The following is a 15,534-nucleotide window of genomic DNA, read 5'->3' on the forward strand; positions in this document are numbered from 1 at the left end:
GGGGGGTGGAGCATTGGAAGTTAAGACCAGGTTCAGCCTTTGTTCTCTCTCTCTTACGTCTGGGCTTCACAAGAGAAGGTCACGATTGGCTTGTGGGTTATCTGTCATCTATTTGGCGTGTGCTACGGCCCAAACAGTAGCCTGTGTAAAGTTGGTTTAATAAACCGTCAATTCGCAAACTCAAGCCTCTGTCTGGACAATTGTTCATTTATGATCTAGTCAGGTCATTACATTGGTGTCAGAAGTAAAAACGTTGATACAAGTTAGCCAGCTAGCTAGCTGACTTATGTGGCTAGCTACCGTAGGTGAGAACGGGGATTGAAAATGCTTCGAGGGAATCCGAAAGTGAAGGTGGAGGTAGGGGACGATTATGGCCAAGGAGGTGCGTGTGAATGGACGTCGGGGGTTCTGTCTGAGGAGATCGCCAGGGCGTCGGAGCGCAGAGGCCGCTTGAGGGAGGACGTTAGAGCGATGGCGGCTGAAGCGGGCATGAGTGCTTCGTCGACTGTATTTCGCGCGGATTCTGGTGGGCGGACCGAAGTGGTGACGTCGACGCGGCGTGACGAGGAATCTGGGGCTCAGGATGTAAACAAACATGGCGGCGCCCAGTTCCCGGCTGCGTCCGTATCTGTTAAGACCCCGAAGTATTCCGGTAAGGCGGATTGGGAAGCTTTTCATGCTCAGTTTGAACTGTTAGCTCATTTTAGGGGGTGGTCGGATGAAGAAAGGGCACTGCAGTTGGCTTTATGCCTCACGGATGAAGCTCTGGCCTGTTTGATATTGATTAGCCCCGAGGACAGGCATGATTATGGTGCTTTAGTGGGAGCACTGAGGAGGCGCTATGGACAGTGTGTACAGCCCGGGCTACTGCGCTCCGAACTGAGTAATAGACGCAGGCAGCCTGGAGAGCCTCTACGGGTGCTAGCTAATGACATTGAGAGCCTCTCTCGGCGGGCATATGCTCACATGCCCCCCTCCGTGCAGAGCGAGCTAGCACGGGACCAGTTCATACAGGCGCTCTCTCCTACGGAGCTGCGCATACAGACCCAGCTGGCTCATCCTGAGTCATTGCAGACAGCCTTGGAGATGGCTTTGGAGAGGGAGCTGGTGTGGGCTGGGGCTTCAGCTGGGGCTTTGGTGGGGGTGCAGGGAGACACACCCTCTGTGCGAGCTGGGGGGCAGAGCAGCCCGGAGCCGGAAAAGCCTGCTTGGGTGGCCGAAATGACAAAACTCATTCGTGCTGTGTCGCTACAGGCGGCACGAAACACACGCCCTGGTCCCAGGGTCTGCTGGGGTTGTGGCCAGCCAGGCCATCTGCGCCGAGATTGCCCCATGTCCCCCAGAGCTCAGGGAAACGGCTCGGGGTCCGCATAGACCGGGTAGTGCGGACCCCTGGCTTTCTATCCCAACCACCATCATCTTCAGGAGGAGCCCACCGGCACAGACGGGGAAGCAAGGCTCCACTTCCCCCAGAAGCAGACGAGGGCAAGCGGATGGAGCCTGTTGTTGTGGTGGGCCGGACCTGTGTTGGGGACTTTTGTCATGTCCCTGTCACTGTGGAGGGGGTGCCCTGCTCCGCCCTGGTGGACACGGGGTCCACAGTAACCCTGGTGAGGCCAGATATTGTGCCAGGTTGGACTCAGTGTGAGCCTACAACTGTGCAGCTCCGCACAGTCACAGGTGAGCTGGCACCCATGAAAGGGAAGGGAATAATGACTCTGACAGTAGGGGGCAGGACTGTGCGTCATCCTGTGTGGGTGGCGGCTGTGCAGGACCCTTGTATCCTGGGGTTGGACTTTCTTAGGAGCACAGGCTGCCAGTTAGACCTAAATAGGGGCACACTGAGCTTCCAGGGAGGGACGGAAGTCACCATGGCCCCCCCTAATGTCACATTCACTCAACCCAACAAACCCTTTACTCCAACAGTTAAAGCAGCAGAGACTCATGGCTGCGCCCCCTCCCCCACAGCTGTGTGTGACTTTTCCCCAGTCCCCCTGTCACCTACGGCGGTGTGTTACATTCCCCCAGCTACCTCCATGACACAGCCCTCTGTGAGCCCGGGCCGCACCCCCCCAGCCCAGCTACCCCAGATGGGAGAGGAGAGGACACTGTCTGCAGTGAGGGAGATATGGGGGAGGAACTGTGTTGGTCTTGACCCCGAGCAGCAGGAACGGTTGTGGCAGTTGCTGTTTGAATTCAGAGACAGCTTTGCGTTGAGTGAGGAAGAGGTGGGTCAGACTCATCTGGTGCAGCATGAGATCGACACAGGTGATGCTCGACCCATCAAGATGCGTCCCCGCCGTATCCCGCTGGCACGCCAGGAGGCGGCAGACAAGGCTGTGTTGGAGATGCAGCGGGCAGACTTCATTGAGCCCTCAGACAGCCCCTGGGCGGCGCCAGTCGTCATGGTTCCGAAGAAGGGGGGCAAGCTGAGGTTCTGTGCGGACTACAGGCGGCTGAATGAGGTAACCAGGAAGGACTCATACCCCATACCACGTATCGATGAGTCGCTGGACCTGGTTAGGGGGTCCTCCTGGTTCTCCTCACTAGACCTCCGCAGTGGCTACTGGCAGGTGCCCCTCTCCCCAGAGGCCAGAGCCAAAACTGCGTTCTCCACTAACAGAGGACACTGGCAGTTCAAGGTCCTGTGCTTTGGCCTGTGCAACGCTCCAGCTACTTTTGAGCGTTTGATGGACAGGGTGCTGGATGGCATCCCCCGACAGCAGTGTCTGGTATACCTCGATGACATCCTGGCCCATGGCAGCTCCTTCCAGTCAGCCCTGGGGGCGCTACGGCGTGTGCTGCAGAGGGTGGCTGCCGCAGGTCTGAAGCTCCACCCCGAGAAGTGCCACTTCATGAGGAGAGAGGTGTCCTTCTTGGGCCACCGAGTGGGGAAGGAGGGGATCAGCACCATGGAGGACAAGGTAGGGGCTGTCAGAGACTGGCCCACCCCCACCGACCAGCGTCAGCTGAAGAGCTTCCTGGGCCTGGCCTCGTACTACAGGAGGTTTGTACGGGGCTTCTCAAGCGTTGCTGCTCCACTGAACCGCCTGCTGCCGAAGGACAAGGCTTTCACTTGGACAGTGGAGTGTGAGGAGGCGTTCAACACCCTCAAACGTGCACTGATCGAGGCCCCCGTGCTCGCCCCCCCTGACCTCACCTTGCCCTTTATCCTGGACACAGACGCGAGCAATGTGGGCATGGGTGGGGTGCTGGCCCAGGTGGGGCCAGAGGGGGAGAGAGTGGTGGCGTACTTCAGCAAAACATTTGACAAACATGAGCGCCGCTACTGTGTCACCCGGCGGGAGCTCTTGGCTGTTGTGGCTTCCGTCAAACACTTCAAGTACTACCTGGGTGGTCTGCCCTTTACTGTAAGGACTGACCACTCTGCTCTCCAGTGGCTCATGTCTTTCAGAGAGCCAGAGGGGCAGGTGGCACGCTGGTTGGAGGAGCTTCAGCCGTATGACTTCACGGTGGTGCACAGGGCAGGGGCACGCCACTCCAACGCCGACGCCATGTCCCGTCGGCCCTGTACTGCAGACGGCTGCCGCCACTGTGAACGGAGAGAGGGACGGGAGAGAGAGCTGCGGGCAGAGGAGGGTGTCTGTGCCACAGTGTGTCGGGCGAGCGGGCCTGTCTGCTGTGAGCTGCAGACTGTCGACGTGGCTGAATGGCGGCAGCAGCAGGGACGGGACACAGACCTACAGCCAGTGCTACAGTGGGTAGAGGCGCAGGTGAGGCCACCATGGGAAGAGGTGACAGCGCTCTCACTCGCGACCAAAGGGTTGTGGTCGAAGTTTGAGAGACTGCGGCTGGCTGATGGCGTGCTACAGCGGGCATGGAAGGAGTCAGCTACGGGAGAGGAGAGGTGGCAGGTGGTGGTCCCAAAAGCATTGCGGGAGGCTGTGCTCCAGAGTACTCATGGGGGGGTGGGGACTGGACACTTTGGGGTCACAAAAACACTGCGCCGTCTCCGTCAGGGCTTCTACTGGGGGCAGCACAAGAGGGATGTGGAGGACTTTTGTCGCCGCTGTGACAACTGCACAGCGAGAAAGGGCCCCCCAGGCCGCTCTCATGCTCAGCTCCAACAGTTCCCAGTGGGGGCTCCCATGGAGAGGGTGGGAGTGGATGTAGTTGGGCCGTTCCCCACCACAGACAGTGGAAACCGCTGGGTGCTCACGGCCATGGACTATTTCACAAAATGGCCCGAGGCCTATGCTCTGCCTGACCAGGAGGCAGAGACCATCGTCGACGCCCTGACAGCGGGGATGTTCAGCAGGTTTGGAGCTGCAGAGTCCATCCACAGCGACCAAGGCAGAAACTTTGAGTCCCGTGTGTTCGCCACCATGTGTGAGAGGCTGGGTATGCACAAGACCCGCACTACTCCTCTCCATCCTCAAAGTGATGGCCTTGTGGAGCGCTTCAACAAAACGCTTGGACAGCAGCTGGCCATCGTCTCTTCCAAACACCAGCGTGACTGGGACAAGCACCTGCCTATGGTCCTCATGGCATGCCGCTCCGCTGTCCAAGACTCCACCTCCTGCACGCCTGCCCTCCTCATGCTGGGGAGAGAGATCCGCACCCCTGCGGAGATGGCGTTTGGTCGGCCCCTGGATAGCCCTCATGTTCCTCCGGGGCCGGAGTATGCCCGGAGACTCCAGGACCGCCTGGAGACAGCCCACACCTTCGCCAGAGAGCAGCTGGTGAATGCAGGTGTGAGGCAGAAAAGGAACTATGACGTGCACACCCGGGGAAGGCACTTTGTGGCTGGGGAGCTGGTCTGGGTCTACAGCCCCCTAAGGAAAAAAGGCAGATGCCCCAAGTTGGACAGTCACTGGGTGGGACCCTGCAGTGTCCTGGAGAGGGTAGGGGAGGTTGTGTACCGGGTGCAGCTTCCTCCCAGGGGGAGAAAGGTGGCACTGCACCGGGACAGGTTAGCCCCATACAGAGGGGCCTCTTCTCCCCAAACCCCAGGAACCCCCACAATTCCCCTCTCTGGCAATGACATTCTCCAGGCACCCACCCTCAGGTGCCGCAGACAAGGCTCCAGACAGCCCACTCCCCCTGTCTCCCCCCCTGTGTCACCGCGTGGTTCCCCAGAGCCACGGACTGTATTACCCGTTCCCGCTTCCTTGTCCCCCATATCCCTGCCTTCATCCCCTGGTTCCCAGAGGGGCACTCTGCGACCATCACGGCCACGCAGGCAAAGGAGACCTCCGGGTCGCTTCAGAGACTTTGTTTGTTCCCTCAGGGACGAGGGACTTTGTGGTGGGGGGGCTGTGTAGCGACCCGCACAGACAGCTGTGTGTTATGTGTTAGGCTAGGAGGTGGTTGTGTTGTACTGACCAGTACCCGGTGTTCGCGGGGTCCGACATGTCAATCAACCTGCTATCTGCCAATCACGGGAATGCCTGGAATGTTCTGATGCCGGGCATCCTGGTGGTTGGCGGAGTGGCGTGGAGGGGGGTTGGGCAGGGGGGTGGAGCATTGGAAGTTAAGACCAGGTTCAGCCTTTGTTCTCTCTCTCTTACGTCTGGGCTTCACAAGAGAAGGTCACGATTGGCTTGTGGGTTATCTGTCATCTATTTGGCGTGTGCTACGGCCCAAACAGTAGCCTGTGTAAAGTTGGTTTAATAAACCGTCAATTCGCAAACTCAAGCCTCTGTCTGGACAATTGTTCATTTATGATCTAGTCAGGTCATTACAATATTTAGAGGCTGCGGGCCTAGCTGTTACTATGTCGAAATTTAAGGTTCATTTACAAATCTGTGCGTAATGGCACGGTGTTTTATGTACACTTCCAATGAAGTAGCATAGGCCTAGGCTTGTTTTGTGAATACAAGTGACATATTACGTGGAGGATGCGCGTCCCTGTCGGGCTCAAGGGCTGCCCCCAAACCCCTGCCATGGACCTTGCATAGCCACGAGGCAGGGGTTTGGGTAAAGCCCCGTCTGAGACAGACATTTTACGGTTAATTATTGTAATCTAACAGGTCTAGCCACTAGCCTCTATAAGGTGAATTAATGGTAGTCTAAATTAGGTAGCCTAAATTAGCGGTATAGCTGAGACGCATGCATAGCCTATAACGGAGACGATGCCCCTGTTTTGGGATAATTTACGCATCCATTACTCCCATCCTTGAAGACATACCCGATAGATGACAGATTTTATGCTAGGCTACCATACCAAATAAGTAATGTCAGATCAGTGATTATTTATTTATATATAGGCTACTATTATTGATCATTATTGATCCAGGCCTATATTTAGATATATTATTCAATATTTTTTCAAGAAATGGAGAATCCATCCTTTAATCTATTGAAACAGCGCCTAAATTAGCTGCTTTGCACATGCAGGAATGGTCATTGAGTTACCTCTCCTCCGATAGACATGGTTGTGTAAAATCCCTGTTTCATTCCACCCGCAGCCGTTGGATAAGCCTAAAATTTACTTTCACTTGTCCACTTTAATGTACTATTAGCCTACAGGTTAGGGTACTCTATCTAGTGGGCCGCTATAGGTTTATAATGGGCTGCAAAATAGCGGTGTTGTAGCGAATTTGGAGAGCAGCTCGAAATGGACACATGCATAGCCCCCGGTCTCCAGGACACCAAGATAATTCGTTCATTGGGTGTGCTCACATAGTCTTCTAGACTGCCCCGTAGTCGTAAGGAGAGTTGCCGTTAGGGGAAATACTAATATTAGTTAAACATAATGGATAAGGTCGTTAATAGTTGCCATTACGCACATAACTTTGGTTCCCCCCATTCTGAATTTCCCTTTCGTCATAGGCCTGCCTAGCTGTTAGACTCTCTAAACTACTGTATGTAGATTATGGAAAGAGTTCGACTACTAGGCTACGAAGAACGTTCCCACTTGGCGAAAACTGGTTGAATTATCGTTGTTTCAACACAAGTAAGGACATTTCGTATTTTTTTCACCCTACTTTTAACCTAAATCCAATGACAGGGTGACATGTTTGGTTGATTTCACGTTGAATTAATGTTAGTTGACAACTCAACCAAATGTAAATCCAAACTAGACATTGAACTGACATCTGTTGTAACGAATATGGAGGGCAGACTGATAAGGACTCAATCTCAGATCTCTTTGCAGTCAATAATAGTTTTTTGTTTTCAGTCTCCTGAGGGGGAATAGGCTTTGTCGTGCCCTCTTCACGACTGTCTTAGTGTGTTTGGACCATGATAGTTTGTTGGTGATGTGGACACCAAGGAACTTGAAGCTCTCGACCTGTTCCACTACAGCCCTGTCGATGAGAATGGGGGCGTGCTCGGTCCTTCTTTTCGTGTAGTCCACAATCATCTCCTTTGTCTTGATCACGTTGAGGGAGAGATTGTTGTCCTGGCACTACACAACCAGGTCTCTGACCTCCTCCCTATAGGCTGTCTGTCACACCCTGGCCTTAGTTATCTTTGTTTTCATTAGTATTTTAGTTAGGTCAGGGTGTGACATGGGTTAGTATGTGTTTTTGTATTGGTATAGTGTGGTTTGTGTGATTGAGTGGGTTTCATAGAGTAGATGGGGTTGTGTTCAGTGTAGGTGTTTAGTATAGTCTATGGTTGAGTGTTGTGTCTAGGTATGTCTATGGTTGCCTGATTGGTTCTCAATCAGAGACAGATGTTGTTCATTTGTCTCTGATTGGGAGCCATATTTTAGGTAGCCATGGGCATCATGTATTTGTGGGTAATTGTCTATGTGGAACGTTTGTAGCCTGTGTGTGTATGTGCACAACGTTATTTAGCTTCACGGTCGTTAGTTGTTTTGTATAGTTTGTTAAAGCGTTTCGTGTCGTGTTCATCTTCGTCGTTTAAATAAAAAGAGAAGATGTATTCATATCCCGCTGCGCCTTGGTCCTCATTCTCTCCAGTACACGATCGTGACACTGTCTCATCGTTGTCGGTGATCAGGTACCACTGTTGTGTCATCGAAAAACTTGATGATGGTATTGGAGTTGTGCCTGGCCGTACAATCATGAGTGAACAGGGAGTACAGGAGGGGACTGAGCACGCACCCCTGAGGGGCCCCCGTGTTGAGGATCAGCGTGGCGGATGTGTTGTTCCCTACCTTTATCACCTGGGGGCGGCCCGTCAGGAAGTCCAGGATCCATTTGCAGAGGGAGGTGTTTAGTCTCAGGGTCCTTAGCTTAGTGATGAGCTTTGAGGGCACTATGGTGTTGAACGTTGAGCTGTAGTCAATGAATAGCATTCTCACATAGGTGTTCCTTTTGTCCAGGTGGGAAAGGGCAGTGTTGAGTGCAATAGAGATTGCATCATCTGTGGATCTGTTGGGGCGGTATGCAAATTTGAGTGGGTATAGGGTTTCTGGGATAATGGTGTTGATATGAGCCATGACCAGCCTTTCAAAGCACTTCATGGCTACAGGCATGAATGCTACGGATCGGTAGTCATTTTGGCAGGTTACCTTAGTGTTCTTGGGCACAGGGACTATGGTGGTCTGTTTGAAACATGTTGGTATTACAGAATCAGTCAGGGACAGGTTAAAAATGTCAGTGAAGACACTTGCCAATTGGGCAGCGCATTATTGGTAAGCAACTCCAGTGTAGTTTTGCCATTGTATTTTAGGTTATTGTCCGGCTGAAAGGTGAATTCATCTCCCAGTGTCTGGTGGAAGGCAAACTGAACCAGGTTTTCCCCTTGGATTTTTCCAGTGCTTAGCTACATTCTGTTTCTTTTTTATCCTGAAAAACTCCCCAGTCCTTAATGATTAAAAGCATTCCAATATAATGTGCAGCCATCACTATGCTTGCAAATATGATGGTACTCAGTGGTACTCAGTTATGTGTTGTATAGGATTTGCACCAAACATAACACCTTGTATTCAGCACAAAAAGTGAATTGCTTTGCACCATTTTTTCCCATATTACTTTAATGCCATGTTGCAAACAGGATGCACGTTTTGGAATATTTGTATTCTGAACAGCCTACCTTCTTTTCACTCTGTCAATTACGTTAGTATTGTGGAGTAACTACAATGTTGTTGATCCATCCTCAGTTTTCTCCTCTCACAGCCATTAAACTCCATAACTGTTTTTTCCATCCTCTCTGGTAACTGTTAGGAAGGACTGTTATGTCCGTCGTTTAGAGATGAATGAGACCAAGGTGCAGCGTGGTAAGCGTACATCTTCTTCTTCTTTATTGATGAACAACAAAATTTAAACGAACGTAACGTTCTACAGGCTACACAGTAACTATACAAAAACAAGATCCCACAAACTCAGGTGGAAAACAGGCTGCCTAAGTATGATCCCCAATCAGAGACAACGATAGACAGCTGCCTCTGATTGAGAACCATACCCGGCCAACAAAGAAATAGAACACATAGATTTGCCCACCCAAGTCACACCCTGACCTAACCAGATAGAGAATAAAAAAGGCTCTCTGAGGTCAGGACGTGACAAGGACGCCTGTATCTTTGTAGTGATTATGGGTATTGATACACCATCCAAAGTGTAATTAATAACTTCACCATGCTCAAAAGAGTATTCAATGTCTGTTTTTTTTTACCCATCTAACAATAGGTGTCCTTCTTTGAAGAGGCATTGGAAACTCTCCCTGGTGTTTGAAATTCACTGCTTGACTGAAGTACAGGGCCAGCACCAGAACGAATCAGTTGGACAGGCATTTGATTTCTATAGGGGGGCCCGTTTATTTCAAACTCATGCACGAATTTCGTTAATATTTTATAATAAAGACCATAGGCAGCTCGTGACTTTCAAGTTTGGGGAATCTTACAATTTATCCTACTATTTCTACCTATTTGCGTGCCAGTTATGATATTTTTTATATATGCATTTTCGTGAAACAGTTTAATTGCTATAAGAAGGGTTTCTTTCCTTAAAATTATTGTCACATGGTTAATTATAAAAATCTGAATTAAAATGATAGAAATCTAAAAGTTTAAATTCAACTAATGCAAGAGCACCAGCCTTTCCCATATGGACACATTGATACAAGGTGATCCATTGGCAGCTAAAGAAATTGAGATAGCCCTACTGCTGCATTGGCCAATAGGCTATAACTTCCATCATCAACAGTAGAAAATATCCAGATGAACATTCAGGTTCTTTCAATCCGCTAATCTCTCTCAGTGGCGACCCCTTCATTCAGGGCAGGTGGGACTGTTTATCCCCCAAAAAAACAAAAAAGAATTATCCTATTTTTATTTGTCGGCTTTAGGCCTATGTATTTTATTTAGTTGATAATGTTAGTTAGAGGCCTACTGCTGTATTGGCCAATGTATTGGAGGCTGCTGCATTTCTTTTCTTCTGTTTTGCATGTTATTTTGGCATCAATATGTGCCAAATATCAGTTTGCCATTTTAAAAATAACAAAATTTAGTTAATAAAGCCGCATACAAACATGGTCTCTTTTTTGCTTTCTTGAGTAAAGCAGCTCCAAATTGCAGGTGTTTCAGCCTAGCTCAGTGCTTTCTGTGGTGGTGGGGCAGCCAGCGGAAAATACAGAGCATATGGGTTGGTAATGTTCTCTTGTTGCGCCGTGATTGGCTCAGTGTTCTGTCACTCATGGGGACACTACATCATTGCAAAATCTACAGGGAGATTAAGAAAGTTCAAGCCCCTTGGGTGCTGCCACAGAGTTACATTAGAAGTGCCCATCCAAGAAGGCTCAAGGTCAGTGGCCACAGGTCACATCACGTTATCTACCATAGCTTTGATTGGACTGATAATTTAACCATCATGCTTTCAAAATCTTAGCTAGCTTCTTGTCAATATGGGGGCGCTATTTCCACTTTGTAAAAAATCGTGCCCAAATTAAACTGCCTCGTACTCTATTCTAGATCGTACAATATGCATATTATTATTACTATTGGATAGAAAACACTCTCAAGTTTCTAAAACCGTTTGAATTATATCTGTGAGTAAAACAGAACTCATTTTGCAGCAAACTTCCTGACAGGAAGTGAAAAATCTGAAATCGAGGCTCTGTTCCAGGGCTTTCCTATTCAATTGCTTGAAATCTATGGATATACATGCACTTCATACGCCTTCCACTAGATGTCAACAGGCAGTGGGAGGTGGAATGGGGTGTCTAGCTTGATTTGAGGTCGAACAAGAGCTCTTGGAATGACGTGACCACTATTTCCTTTGTCTACCAAGGCGCGGGAAGGACATCAGCATTGGCTTCTGAAAAGCGTTCGGTATAGACGGCTAATATCTCCGGCTTTGATTTTATTTGATACATGTGATAATATCATCGTAAAGTATGTTTTTTCAATATAGTTTTATCAGATTATTCAACGTTTATCGGGAGTTTTGGAGTTTTCCGTTCTCTGCGTTAGGTGAAGATGGACATCTTCGCGCCACTTGGCTAGCTAAGGTTGCTAATTCGACAGGAGAAGAGGACATTCTAAAACCAAACAACGATTTATTCTGGACAAAGGACTCCTTGTACAAGATGCTGATGGAAGCTCAGCAAAAGTAAGAACCATTTATGATGTTATTTCGTATTTCTGTGGAAAATGTTTAGTCGTATTTTCCTTCCTTTTTGCGGGCGCTGTCTCGCTATAACGTAAGCTGTTTGTTATGGTAAAGTTATTTTTTTAAATCTAACACGGCGATTGCATTAAGAACTAGTGTATCTTTAATTTGCTGTCCAACATGTATTTTTTAGTAAAGTTTATGATTAGTTCTTTGATTAGATTAGGTGACTGTCCAAAATATCTCCGGAGATTCTGGTGAATCGATGCTACATATTCACAATGTATAACCACGGTTTGCAGCTCAAAATATGCACATTTTCAAACAAAACATAAGTGTATTGTATAACCTGATGTTATAGGACTGTCATCTGATGAAGTTGGTCAAGGTTAGTGATTCATTTTATATCTTTTGCTGTTTTTTTGCGATCGCTACCTTTGCGGTGAATGAATGCGGTTCTGTGTTTGGCTATTGTGGTAAGCTAATATAATGCTATATTGTGTTTTCGCTGTAAAACACTTAAAAAATCGGAAATATTGGCTGGATTCACAAGATGTTTATCTTTCATTTGCTGTACACCATGTATTTTTCATAAATATTTTATGATGAGTATTTAGGTATTTGACGTTGCTCTCTGTAATTATTGGCTGGCTGCTTTGGTGATATTTTTGATGGTAGCTGCAATGTAAAACTATGATTTATACTTCAAATATGCACATTTTCGAACAAAACATAGATTTATTGTATAACATGTTATAAGACTGTCATCTGATGAAGTTGTTTCTTGGTTAGTGACTAATTATATCTCTATTTGGTCGGTTTTGTGATAGCTACCTATGCGGTAAAAAAATGGTGAAAATTTGCGGTTGAGTCTTTTGCTATTGTGGTTAGCTAATAGAAATACATATTGTGTTTTCGCTGTAAAACATTAAAAAAATCGGAAATGATGGCTGGATTCACAAGATGTTTATCTTTCATTTGCTGTATTGGACTTGTGATTTCATGAAAATTATATTATATGATATCCCTGTCGCGTTAGGCTAGGCTATGCTAGTCAGCTTTTTTGATGAGGATGCTCCTGGATCCGGGATGGGTAGCAATGAAAGGCTAGCAAGCTAGACAAGCAGTCATCATCATGAATCAAGTCGACAATCTACTGGCAAATCCTTTTCAATCCTTGTCATAAGAAGTGAAATTACAGATAAAACGTATCAGTGTTCATCTGCCATTGGACATAAACATTACACAAGTTGGAATTCGCTAAATTCAACAATGAGTGGTTTGGAAGGAATCAGTGGCTAACTGCAAGCAATCAGTAGCCGGCTATTCGGTAGATAGGGTGTGTGGTTCAAGGGTCTCTTTTCCAAGCTTAGAAGGATAAACGTTCACATGCAACACCATGGGCCAGAAAAGGTTGAATACAAAGGTTGAATACATTGGCCATGCTGTCAATCCAGCATGACTTCTGCCTCATTCAAAACAACTGGAAACTCGGAACCGGGGAATCTCAGAGTTCAGTGAGTTCAAGACAACTTGGAACTTTGAAAAAAACGAGCTCCGACTGGGAAAATACATTTTGAACGGTCATCCAACTCGGAATTCAAGTCGGGAACTTGGGCCTCTTTCTAGAGCTCCGACCTGAAGATCACTGATGTCATGATTCAAAAAAAATTATTCTGACTTCCCAGTTGTCTTGAAAGCACAATAAATCCAGAGAATGCCAGACTTAGATGACAAAGTTTGATGACAAAATTTGCCCACAAGAAGGACTGCCGCACCACCTTCCTGATCAAGTGAGCACAGCACAACAAGGTGATTCCAAAAATGTATTGTATGCTGCTGCATAAATTATGTACTATGCCAGGGAGATATGTATACTGTAGCTAACAAAGTAATACTAAGTGTATGTTGTGTAGTAAGCTGTTAGTAGTCCATGTGCCTCACCATACTAATTTGGTCCCTTTCCCCCTTATAACTTAGCCTACTGTTCTGACTTGGTGGTGCACATAGCCTGTTTTAGAGAAATGTCATCATTGAATATTGTAAGAGCTTTCATTGTCTGCTTATATGCCGCCTTTATATCTCCTACAGTTCTGAATTGGTATACAGGGAGAATACTGTAAGGTTTCCCCATGATATGATTTCTGTCACTGTACATTTCAAAAGTGCTGAACAAATAGTTATATTGACTACGTCCATTGTAGCTCGCTCATTAATGTCTTAATCAAAATTACGGATTGCCTCTTATCCGCTCATCGTTCCCGTATGCCATAGTTTGTACATCTCAATTGTCAGTAGAAACCACATTTGTTTAAGCAAGTCAGCCATATCAGCGATGTTTTTAAAAGGGCAGTAAATGAGGCTGAATGAACTGTTTCGCTGCCAGACAAGGCTTCGCTGATAACCAGGTGTAGCGGTGGTAAGGATTCACTCCATGGTGCTGGAAAGAAAGCTCTGCTGTTGGGACAGCTTTATGTAACGGTTTGTGAGCACAGTTTGTCACCTTTAAAGTGCAATTCATGTATTGTTTAGTGTTGTGTAGTGGTTTGCCCCACCAAGATTTACATGCTAAAATTGCCACTGATCTCTCTACTCTGTCTGCCTCCCTTTCTATATGTCTTGATTTGAGCTATAGCTAGTGCTCAGGCATGCACACTCCCTCAGCCTTATCAGGACAGAGAATTGCTCACCTAGAGCACTCCAAACAAAAGACAATGAAAACATTTAGAAAGCTCCTAAATGGCTGGTTATGATATACCAAAACGTGTTTCTCACAAGTGTAGCAGACTGTAAACTCTGCAAACAACGTTTCCACTTCGAGAATGAGAACGGTAAATGACTGTAATACATGCATTAACAGAAATGGATGTAACCAAATGAGGGGGATTAACAGTATATTTACAAGACCTACTGGTTGCATACTGTATGTAATTGGGAATTGATCAAAATTAACAAGGGCAAACAATTCACACAATGAAACAATGAATGTGCAAGAATTGGTGGGAGACAGCGGAGCACATTCTGGAGAGCTGAATGCATGCATTCTGGAGAGAAACGCTCATGTTTGCCACACAACCCTCCCATTCTTCTTGTCTCAACATTTTAATTTATACTCAAGACACATCTTCACACATTTGAGATGCTTTTCACTGACAGCTGCAACTTAATAATCAGCTAGGCCTATTGCCACGTGCGCTGCCGAAATTGCTGGCTTCTCAAATAAGCTAATGATCTTCTGTGGCTAAGTCAACCTCTCTGGTAAAGTATTTGAATGATTTTGTTTAAACAGGAGTAATTATATCAATTTATTTTACGGGAAGCCAGCATCTGAACAGTGCACGCTGCACCCGCCAAGTGGCTGAAACTAGAGATCTGTATATTGACAAGATACTCATGTCTCCACCCTAACAATGTGAGTCGTTGTCCCAAAGGCGGAACTGCAGGCGACAAGCTTAGGTCTGCATATTATGCCCATAGAAAAGCCTTGGGCTTATTCAGAACAGATTTTGGCAAGAGTGAGCCTTCTCGCTTAGCATCTTCCTATACCTGCCAAAAGGTTGAACGTATGTATCGCTAGGATCGTAAGAAAATCCATACGTAAATTGCGTGCGTGAAACATGAAATGTACAAACCCTATGTTACGACTATAAATGAACATTTACACATTCAATTCTTACTTTACGTCTCTTCCGGTTTAATTTCCAAAATAAAAGTCTAGAGCTTGTTTTAGAACTGCATTCAATAACGATGTTATACCAGTAGATAACGTAGTATAGGCTTGAGCCTTCAGCAAATGACTTGTGTGAGAATGATTAAATGTTATTTATATTTTATTTAACTAGGCAAGTCAGTTACCCCTGGGGGTACCTGCCGCAGAGGTTATGCGCAATGCCGTCGGGGGTACGCCAAATAAAAATGTGATTCACATAAAAATACTTTTTTGAGACACCTACCAGCTCTACTGGTAGTACTGCTACTACCAGCAGTACTACACCTGCACCTGTCGACGACACAGGTTGTTCTGCTTCCACGAGCACATCCAATGCTAGTA

At 47.3% G+C, this 15,534-nt stretch overlaps 1 pseudogene; it reads left to right on the forward strand.

Annotated features, from left to right (window-relative positions):
- Positions 1 to 324: 324 nt before the first annotated feature.
- The window catches only part of LOC139541753 (dipeptidyl peptidase 9-like), a 41,452-nt pseudogene continuing 26,242 nt past the window's right edge, over positions 325 to 15,534 (forward strand).

Source organism: Salvelinus alpinus, chromosome 16 (genome assembly GCF_045679555.1).
Source record: "Salvelinus alpinus chromosome 16, SLU_Salpinus.1, whole genome shotgun sequence".
In the NCBI taxonomy this organism is placed as follows: Eukaryota; Metazoa; Chordata; class Actinopteri; order Salmoniformes; family Salmonidae; genus Salvelinus; species Salvelinus alpinus.